Raw genomic sequence first — 10,931 nt, 5'->3', positions numbered from 1 at the left:
ATGCCTTATTCACATCCATACATTTTTTGACCCACCGTGCTTGACTGTTGGTATGATGTTTACTGTGGAATTCAGTGTTTGGTTTCACCAGGCATAGTGGATTTGGGTAATGTCATCCAAAAGTTATACTTTTGAATCATCTGTCCATAAAACATTCTTCCAAGAGTCTTGATGATCATCCATTTGCTTTTTGGCAAACTTGAATCAACTTTTTGGACAACATGTATTCCCATTGTGCCTGGCGAAAACCAAAACCTGGATTCCACAGTAAGAACATAACAGCGGTCAAGCATGGGGATGGCAGTGTGATCGTTTGGTGATGCTTTGCTACCTCAGGACCTGGACAACTTGCCTTAATAGAAGGAACCATGAATGCTGCTCCGTATCAGAGAATTATACAGGAGAATGTCAGGCCGTCTGTCTGTAAGCTGAAGCACAGCTGGGTCATGCAGCAAGATAATGATACAAAACACACAACCAAGTCTACATGAAAATGGCTAAGAAGCAAGACGTTTTGGAACGGCCTAGTCAAAGTCCAAACCTATTCCCAATTGAGATGTGCCAGTACTTGAAACGGGCAGTGCATGCTTAAACCCACAAATGTCGCTGAGTTACAGCAGTTCTGCATGGAAAACAGGACCACATTTCCTCCACAGCGATGTGGGAGACTGATCAACAACTACAGGAAGTGTTTGGTTGGAGTCATTATAGCTAAAGGTGGACTGAACAACAACTACAGGAAGCGTTTGGTTGGAGTCATTGCAGCTGAAGGTGGCACAACCAGTTATTGAGTGTAAGGGAGAAATATATTTTTCACACAGGGGATTTGGGTGTTGCAAAACTTTGTTAAATTTAATAAATAAAATAAGTATACATTTTTTTTTAAATTTGTTAACTCAGGTTCCCTTTATTTAATATTTGGTTTTGGTTGAAGATCTGATCATTCAGATCCTGTGTCAGAATAGAGTGCTTGGGTTGGGGTGTAGGGTTTGAGCATAGCCTGAATGTAGGGAGGGGCAGTTCCTCTTGCTGTTCCGTAGGTAAGCACCATGGTATTGTAGTGGATGCGGGCTTCAATCGGAGTGGGCGGAGGAGCGGAGTGACATGAGAGAACTTGGAAAGGCTGAGTGAATGAGTAGCAGATGTCGTCAACCTTTTTTTCAAAGTGGTTGACAAAGTCAGATACAGAGAAAGAGAAGGTAGAGAGGAGGGAGTGAAAGGATGTTAGGTCCTCCGGATGTTTAGTTTTCACTCAGCTGTCCGCAGCCCTGTTCTGTAAGCTCGCAATGAGTCACTCAGCCACGGAGCAGGACAGGAGGGCCGAGCCGGCCGGGAGGAATGGGGACGAGTCATAGGATGCGGAAAGAAGAGGAAGGTCGAAGAGGCAGAATCAGGAGGGAGAAGGATTTAGCAAAAAGGAGAGATGATAGAATAGAAGAGAGTAGAGGGAGAGAGAGCGACGATTGCGACAACACAGGACCATCTGGGTAGGGGCTGAGTGGTTAGGGAAGGAGGAAAGGGAGACAGAAAAGGAAACAAAGTAGTGATCAGATACCTGGAGGGAAGTTGCAGTGACATTAGTAGGCGAGCAGCCTCTAGTAAAGAGGAGGTCAAGCGTATTGCCTGCATTGTGAGTTGGAGGAGATTGGGAAAGGGTGATGTCAGAAGAGGAAAGGGAGAGTTGGAAAGAAATTCATCAAAGGCAGATGTCGGGAGATTGAAGTCGCCAAGTGAAGTGATCCATCGTCAGGAAATTAGTTTATAAAAGGTGTCAAGCTCATTGAGGAACTCTAAGGGCACATGGTGGGTGATAGATGGCAATAATAAGCTTGAGTGGACATGTGACAGTGACAGCATGGAATTCAAATGAGGAGATGTACAGTTGAGAGAGGGAGAGAACATCTACACTTAGGAGAAATGAGTGGACCTACGCCACCACCACAACTACCAAATGCTCTCGGACTATGAGAGGAAACATAGCCAGATGAAGAAAGAGCAGCTGGAGTAGCAGTATTCTCTGAGATGATCCATGTCTCCGTCGGGGCCAAAAGGTCAAGGGCCTGAAGGGCAGCAAACGCTGAGACAAACTCTGCAATCTTGACTGCAGATCGGCAGTTCCAAACGCTACCAGAGACCCGGAATTCCACATGGGTTGTCCTCGCAGGGCACACTAAATTAAAAGGGTTGCAGCCAAGGGGGAGCGTCTGTAAAGCCTACAGCGAGAGGTCCAAACAGGTATAGAAAACACACATAGCTACCTACATGTACAAATTACCTCGACTAACCTGTACCCCCGCATATCGACTCGGCACCGGTACCCCCTGTAAATTATTTTTACTTTAGTTTATTTAGTAAATATTTTCTTAACTCTATTTCTTGAACTGCATTGTTGGTTAAGGGCTTGTAAGTAAACATTTCACAGTAAGGTCTACACCTGTTGTATTTGGCGCTATTTTCAGGTCTCTCCAGAGATGTTCCATCGGGTTCAAGTCCAGGCACTGGACTTTTCATCAAGGATCTCTCTGTACTTTGCTCCGTTTATCTTTCCCTAAATCCTGACTAGACTCCCAGTCCCTGCTGCTGAAAAACATCCCCACAGCATGATGCTGCCACCACCATGCTTCACCATAGGGATGGTGCCAGGTTTCCTCCAGACGTGAAGCTTGGCATTCAGTCCAAAGAGTTCAATCTTGGTTTCATCAGACCAGATAATCTTTTTTCTCATGTTCTGAGAGTCCTTTAGGATGCCTTTTGGCTCCAAGTGGGCTGTCATGTGCCTTTTACTGAGGAGTTCCACCTGGCAACTCTATCATAAAGGCTTGATTGGTGGAGTGCTGCAGAGATGGTTGTCCTTCTGGAAGTTTCTTCTATCTCCACAGAGGAACGCTGGAGCTCTGTCAGAGTGACCATTAGGTTATTGGTCACCTCCCTGACCAACGTGCATATTTGAAGTGCACTCCAAAACAGTTATTTATCTTATTTCAGTCTTTGAGAGCTATCTATAGCTCTTCCTCTTCATCAGACATCAGCTTACGTTTTCACAAGAGGCTGTGTTTACATTGTAGATAGAAGCAGGCCATTGGCTGCCTTCATCATGAGGGGTTTGTAAGGGAGTTCTGATTTAGCAGTTCGGCAAATTTGTCTGAGCAGACAGTCTTGAAATATACTTTTTATGAGAAAATGTGCAGGAATTGAAGGTGCCAACAAATGTTATAGTTTCATAAGAATGTTTTACGGTCATATACAAAAAATCTGCTCCTAACAAACTTAATCTTTTCAGGCTTTGGCCCACCACCTAGTAAATTAAAATGTTCCCGGTCACGTTGTCCAGTGCCACATTTTCCTAATGTAAACCCTGATTGCAACATAAGCATAGACCAATGCGAGCGAGGTTCAATACAGCTAGCAAGCATCACAAATAATCAATAATGTCATGATACACGCACGCCCCCCCCCTCCCTCAGAGAGACACAGATTAACTTCTTCGATATAGGGGGCGCTCTTTTAATTTTTGGATGAAAAACATTCCCGTTTTAAACAAGATATTTTGTCACGAAAAGATGCTCGACTATGCATATAATTGACAGCTTTGGAAAGAAAACACTCTGACGTTTCCAAAAGATGAAAAAATCAATCAGGAAGTGCCGCATTTTTTGAAACCGCCTCATTTCAATGACTCCTTATATGGCTGTGGAGGAGCTAGGAGTCAGCTTACGTTTTCCCCAAGGTGTCTGCAGCATTGTGATGTATTTGTAGGCATATCATTGGAAGATTGACCATAAGAGACTACATCTACCAGGTGTCGCTTGGTGTCCTCCGTCGCAATTATTGCGTAATCTCCAGCTGCAGTATTTTTCCGTTTGCCTTTGATGAGAAAACGACTGCCAGGAATGATTTTTCATCGAATAGAATTGTGAAAAACACCTTGAGGATTGATTCTAAACAACGTTTGCCATGTTTCTGTCGATATTATGGAGCTAATTTGGGAAAAAGTTCGGCGTTGTGTTGACTGCATTTTTGTTTTTTTTTCTTAGCCAAACGTGATGAACAAAAGGGAGCTATTTCTCTTTACACAAATAATATTTTTGGAAAAACTGAACATTTGCTATCTAACAGAGTCTCGTCATTGAAAACATCCAAAGTACTTCAAAGGTAAATGATTTTATTTGAATGCTTTTCTTGTTTTTGTGAAAATGTTGCCTGCTGAATGCTGGCTTAATGCTATGCTAGGCTATCAATACTCTTACACAAATGCTTGTGTAGCTTTGGTTAAAGCATATTTTGAAAATCTGAGATGACAGTGTTGTTAACAAAAGGCTAAGCTTGTGTTTCAATATATTTATTTAATTTCATTTGCGATTTTCATGAATAGGAAACGTTGCGTTATGGTAATGAGCTTTTGAGGCTATGATTACGCTCCCGGATACGGGATTGCTCGACGCTAGAGGTTAATGTGAGTTCTCAAATTTTTCAACATGTTTTAAAAAATTGTTTTTTTACAAAAGGATAGATTTGGAGTTAGATAAACTTGGATTTTTCGGCAGGTACATATGCAGGATGCTACAGCGTGGCCTTCACTCCAGATCAAAACTCCAAACCTACAACCTCATTTTTACCAAAATTAACCGGAGACATTACTGCTTCAAGGTTTTATTTTTCCAAGCTATAGGGTACTCTAACAAACAAACAGCAGAGACCTGAGGACACCATTTCAAACTGGAACTGAGCCAGATGCAAATTCAATTAGCACTAAAGTGTGAAGTAAAAGGCCTTTGGGCCAAACAAGTTTCAGGAGTCTTTGAAGTGTCCTCTGAAGCCCCCTCCTGCTGTTCAAAGACCATTCACTGGCATTCTTTACAATAAATCTGCCTCCAGAAATAAAAGCTTCTCCCAAGTGGGTGTGACACCTACTGCCATTGCCTGCTGCACTGCTGATTGGATTCCACCTGGCGATCTGTTCACACCGTCTGACCTGGCCATGTCTGGTACAGGTACAGTTACCCCCACCACACTATCTCCTGAGCTTTCGCTCGCCTCCAGCACACACTCACTGTTGGGGCGAGTGACTCTGAACTTACAATGGCTAGCCCCAAGTCGTTATATATTTTATTTTTTTCTTGTGCATTTTTCTATTTGCCTCATGACTCCTATATACTTTGTTGACTACAAACTTTATTTACCCAACCGTGGGACAGACTGTGTTTGTTTCCACACTCGGGACTCTGACTCTCTATTGATTACACAGACTTTTGGCCTTCCATCCTATTCTAACCACCTCTCGCCGGCTTTGTAGTCATATTACCTGATGAAATTGCTGTTCAATCTGATCTTGTTGCCATCTGATACACATTCAGATGTCCTAAACCAGCACTGCAGAGCTCTCCCTGTACTATGCCATGCCTTGATTGCATTACTGTTGATATCTGGAAATGTGCATGTACACGCTGGCCCATCTACTGTTGCTAGCCCTTAATTCTGACTTGTGCTCTGATATCTGCTTCACTGATTTCTGCTCTTGTAAAAGCCTGGGTTTTCTGCACGTTAACACTAGAAGCTTATTACCTCAAATGTATCAATCGAAAGTGTGGGTTCACAGCTCCAATCCAGATGTGTTGGTCATTACTGAGATGTGGTTAAGAAAGAGTGTTTTGAATACCGACGTTAACCTCTCTGGTTATAACCTTTTTCGGCAAGACAGATCTTCCCAAGGTCGGGGAGAGGCAGTCTTCGCCAAGGATCACCTTCAGTGCTTGGTTATCTCCACCAAGTCTGTCCCCAAACAATTTGATTTGCTGGTTTTAAGCATTAAACTTTCAAATAGCTCTTTGTTGACTGTTGCTGGGTGCTATCGTCCTCCATCAGCACCTGCTTGTACCCTACCTGCCCGTAGCTCTCTCCTGGTCCCTTACACTAAGTCTCAATTTGTCCTGCTAGGTAACCTAAACTGGGACATGCTTAAACCACCTGACCAAGTCCTAAAGGAATGGGAATCTTTCTCAGAGTATCACCAATCCCCCAAGGTATGACTCCAAACACCCAGAAAAGGATACTCTCCTTGATGTTATCCTCACAAATAACAGCCTGTGGTTCGTAACGGCTGCTCAGTGAAACGACCTGTCCTGATTTGTCATAGACGCTTGCTAAAAAACTTTCATGAGCAAGCCTTCCTTCATGAACTGGCCTCTGTAAAATGTTATAGAATCAGCTCGATCCCCTCTGTCGAGGAAGCTTGGACCTTATTTTTTGATATTTTCAGTGGTATTGTTAACACATCCCCCTGTAAAGAAATTGAGAATTAAAAACAGGTTCAGCTCCTGGTTCGATCGTGATCTTGCAGAGTTACTCCACTTCAAGAATTGCATTCTGCGAAAGACTCGCCACACGCATACTCAAGCTGACTGGCTATTGTTCCGGCAAATGAGAAAAAAGTGCACTCAGGCTATCCGGAAAACTAAAGGTAGTTACTTTAAGGAGCAGTTCTCTCTGTGGCTCTAACCCCAAGACGTTCTGGAAAATAAACCCTCATTCTCACAACCGCCCATATCCCTTAATGTTGATGATGTGGTTGTTACTGACAAGAAGCACATGGCTGAGCTCTAATCACCACTTCATTAAGTCAGGATTCCTATTTGACTCAGCCATGCCTCCTTGCCCATCCAACATTTCCTCATCTCCCACCCCTTCTAATGCGACTATCCCCGATGCGTCTCCATCTTTTTCCCCTGACCTGCTACAAAGTTTATCCCTGCAGGCAGTCACTGAGTCGGAGGTGCTAAAAGAGCTCCTGAAACTTGACCCCAAAAAAAAACATCTGGGGCAGATGGTTTAGACAGTTTCTTCTTTAAGGTTGCTGTCCCTGTCATCGCCAAGCCTGTCTCTCCTTTCTGGGGATGTTCCCACTGCTTGGAAGGCAGCCACAGTTTGTCCTTTATTTAAAGGGGGAGATGCTGATACTAACTGTTACAGACCTATTTCTATTTTTCCCTGTTTATCAAAAGTGTTGAAAAACTTGTCAATAATCAACGGACTGGCTTTCTTGATATCTATAGTATTATCTCAGGTATGCAATCTGGTTTCCGCTCAGGTTATGGATGTGTCACTGCAACCTTAAAAGGTCCTCAATGATGTCACCATTGCCCTTGATTCTAAGCAATATTGTGCTGCTATTTTTATTGACTTGGCCAAAGCTTTTGATACGGTAGACCATTCAATTCTTGTGGGCCGGCTTAGGAGTATTGGTGTCTCTGAGGGGTCTTTGGCCTGGTTTGCTAAGTACCTCTCTCAAAGAGTGCAGTGTATAAAGTCAGAAAATCTGCTGTCTCAGCCACTGCCTGTCACCAAGGGAGTACCCCAAGGCTCAGTCCTAGGCCCCACGCTCTCGTCAATTTACATCAACAACATAGCTCAGGCAGTAGGAAGTTCTCTCATCCATTTATAGTTTTATACTCAGCTGGCCCCTCCCCAGATTGTTAAATGCTCTACAACAATGCTTTCTTAGTGTCCAACAAGCTTTCTCTACCCTTAACCTTATTCTGAACACCTCCAAAATAAAGGTCATGTGGTTTGGTAAGAAGAATGCCCCTCTCCCCACAGGTGTGATTACTACCTGAGGTTTTAGAGTTTGAGGTTGTTACTTCATACAAGTACTTGGGAGTATGGCTAGACGGTACACTGTCCTTCTCTCAGCACATATCAAAGCTGCAGGCTAAAGTTAAATCAAGACTTGTTTTTTTCTGTCATAATCGCTCCTTTCACCCCAGCTGCCAAACTAACCTTGATTCAGATGATCCTCCTACCATTACTAGATTACGGAGACATAATTTATAGATCGTCAGGTAAGGGTGCTCTCGAGCGGCTAGATGTTCTTTACCATTTGGCCATCAGATTTCAAACCAATGCTCCTGATAGGACACATCACTACACTCTATACTCCTCTGTAAACTGGTCATCTCTGTATACCCGTTGCAAGATCCACTGGGTGTTTATTTTTAAAACCCTCTTAGGCCTCACTCCCCCTATCTGAGATATCTACTGCAGCCCTCATTCTCCACATACAACACCCGTTCAGCCAGTCACAATATGTTAAAGTTCCCCAAAGTACACGTCCCTGGGTCGCTCCTCTTTTCAGTTCGCTGCAGCTAGCGACTGGAACGAGCTGCAACAAACACTCAAACTGGACAGTTTTATCTCAATCTCTTCATTCAAGACTCAATCATGGACACTCTTACTGACAGTTGTGGCTGCTTTGTGTGATGTATTGTTGTCTCTACTTTCCTGTCCTTTGTGCTGTTGACTGTGCTAGTGATGCTAGTTGGGCGGGAGGGTGTGGGCAGCAATCGGTTGAAGAGCATGCACTTAGTTTTACTAGAATTTAGAAGCAGTTGTAGACCACGGAAGGAGTGTTGAATGGCGTTGAAGCTCATTTGGAGGTTTGTTAGCAGTGTCCAAATAAGGGCCAAGATGTATACAAAATGGATTTCATCTGCGTAGAGGTGGATCAGAGAATCAGCAGCAGCAAGAGCGACATCCTTTATATATACAGAGAAGAGTCGGCCCGAGAATTGAACCCTGTGGCACCCCCATAGAGACTGCCAGAGGTCAGGACAACAGGCCCTCCAATGTCACACTGAACTCTGATAAGTAGTTGGGGAACAAGGCGAGGCAGTCATTTGAGAAGCCAAGGCAATTGAGTCTGCAAGATAACAATGCGATGATTGACAGAGTCAAAAGCCTTGGCCAGGTCGATGAAGATGGCTAGGTCGATGAAGATGGCTGCACGGTACTGTCTTTTATCGATGGCGGTTATGATATCTGATATGACCAGCTCGGAAACCAGATTGCATAGTGGAGAAGGTACGGTGGGATTCGAAATGGTCGGCAATCTGTTTATTAACTTGGCTTTCAAATGAAGACTTTAGAAAAGGCAGGGCAGGATGGATATAGGTCTATAACAGTTTGGGTCTAGTGTCTCCCCCTTTGAAGAGGGGGATGACCGCGGCAGCCTTCCAATCTTTGGGGATCTCAGACGAAAAGAAAGAGGTTGAATAGGCTAGTAAATAGGGGTTTCAACAATTTTGGCTGATAATTTTAGAAAGTGAGGGTCCAGATTGTCTTGCCCATGTATTTATTTTCAGATTTTCAACAACAAAAAGTCTCAGAAATCTGCTGAATTCCCTCAACTGAAGGTCAGCTAAGTTAACCTAGGCTACTTAACGTTACTAGCTTGGTATTTGAAGTTATATTATCATTAGTACTCTATTATCAAGTAAAAGCATATGCTTATTATTCATAATTTCTCAAACATTTATTAGCTAATTATTCAGTCGAATACGCTATGCTACAGCCATTGAATCGGTCTTTGAGCGTTAAGGGACATTAATGACTAGCTCGGTCCACGACATTGTTATATTTAAAAAATAAATAAATACAAGGACAAATGTTTTTAATCAGTGACTGAAATTTCGCACTACGTGATATTCACTTCCGGACTTGGAAAGAGCTCAAAGAGTTGTAGAACGCCCCTCTGAATAACGGGGCGTGGTTTTGGCTTAACTGCGTTGGGGAAAAGAAAGCAATTTTTCCACTGGGCTTCTCTTCTTCTAACGTAGGAGGTGTGAAGCTAACAGTTCAACTGTCTGCCCCTAGTTGTAGAGCTACATAAATGTCAACAAAACAACCTTTGATTTCAAAATATGGAAATGTATAGAATCAATCACAGTACATGTTTTGGAGTTATAAAAGAGTAATAATAAGCCAGATCGGCCTATCACGTACATGACCATATGTCAGTCATAAGTCCCAAAGAGGGCGTTTTGTCCTGCTCCTGCATTCATCAGAGACAAACCATTGGGCTCAGCCCATATCTCACATCAATGTGTTTACAATTACATCGGTAATAAAACCGCCAATTTTAGGAAATGTTATAACATACTATTTACAAGTAGAATGGAATGGTTTGCCTTGTGTATGATTTGTCTTTGACACTCATAACCAGCCAGAAAATATTTGAATATATAAATCACAATGCGTCTTAATATGGGTCATGACAGTGTTGTGACTGTTATATATTATGGCATGGTTATGACCGTGTTATGCTAGGGGTCAAATAAAGTGAGACCGAAAGTTCATATCAGAAACAGTGAGCATAGCGAGTAACAGCTAGTTACATCAGCATGAGTCACCAGCGCAATGCCTGACATCCGGCATTGATGAAGCATGTGTCGAACTGGTAAACTTAAAAATAGACCGCATGTAATTAGTGTGTGAATCCAATTGGTGCAATATCTGCTGATGCAATCAGCTGATGCCACCACACTCGGGTTTCCCTTCTGAACTGGCTACACACCAGAAGCGTTCCCAGGGATGCTGGCCCATGTTGACTCAAGAGCACAGGGAGTGATGGTTGCTGATAATGGGCCTCTGTACGCCTATGTAGATATTAAAAAAAAAAAATGTTTTTAATTCTGCTGTTTCCAGCTACAATAGTCATTTACAACATTAACAATGTCTACACCGTAGATAAATTTGATGTTCTTTTAATGGTAAAAAAAAGTTTTTCTTTCAAAAACAAGGACATTTCTAAGTGACCCCCAACCTTTAAACAGCAGTGTGTCATTTTTTATTTTGAAAGGTTGGAGTAGGTGGTATAGATCAGTGGGGGAAAATCCCAATTGAATACATTGTTGGATCTTAATTAAAAGCAGCATAATGTGACAGCTGTGCAAAGGGTGTGTAGACGTTCACTAGGCACTGTATAGAGCGTTTACCGAGAATGCAGTCTTCAAACATTGACATTCAATTGTGCTATAGCGTGGATCCACGGTGCGGATTGAATATAGGCCTAAATTAGGAACTGAATGACACCAGGCGGAATATTTGGGATGATTGGAATGCTCTGAAAACAAAGACTGACTTGAACTGGTTGCTAACAA

The sequence above is a fragment of the Oncorhynchus kisutch genome, linkage group LG6 (genome assembly GCF_002021735.2).
Source record: "Oncorhynchus kisutch isolate 150728-3 linkage group LG6, Okis_V2, whole genome shotgun sequence".
Taxonomy (NCBI): Eukaryota; Metazoa; Chordata; class Actinopteri; order Salmoniformes; family Salmonidae; genus Oncorhynchus; species Oncorhynchus kisutch.
Note: the sequence above shows the minus strand (reverse complement) of the source record.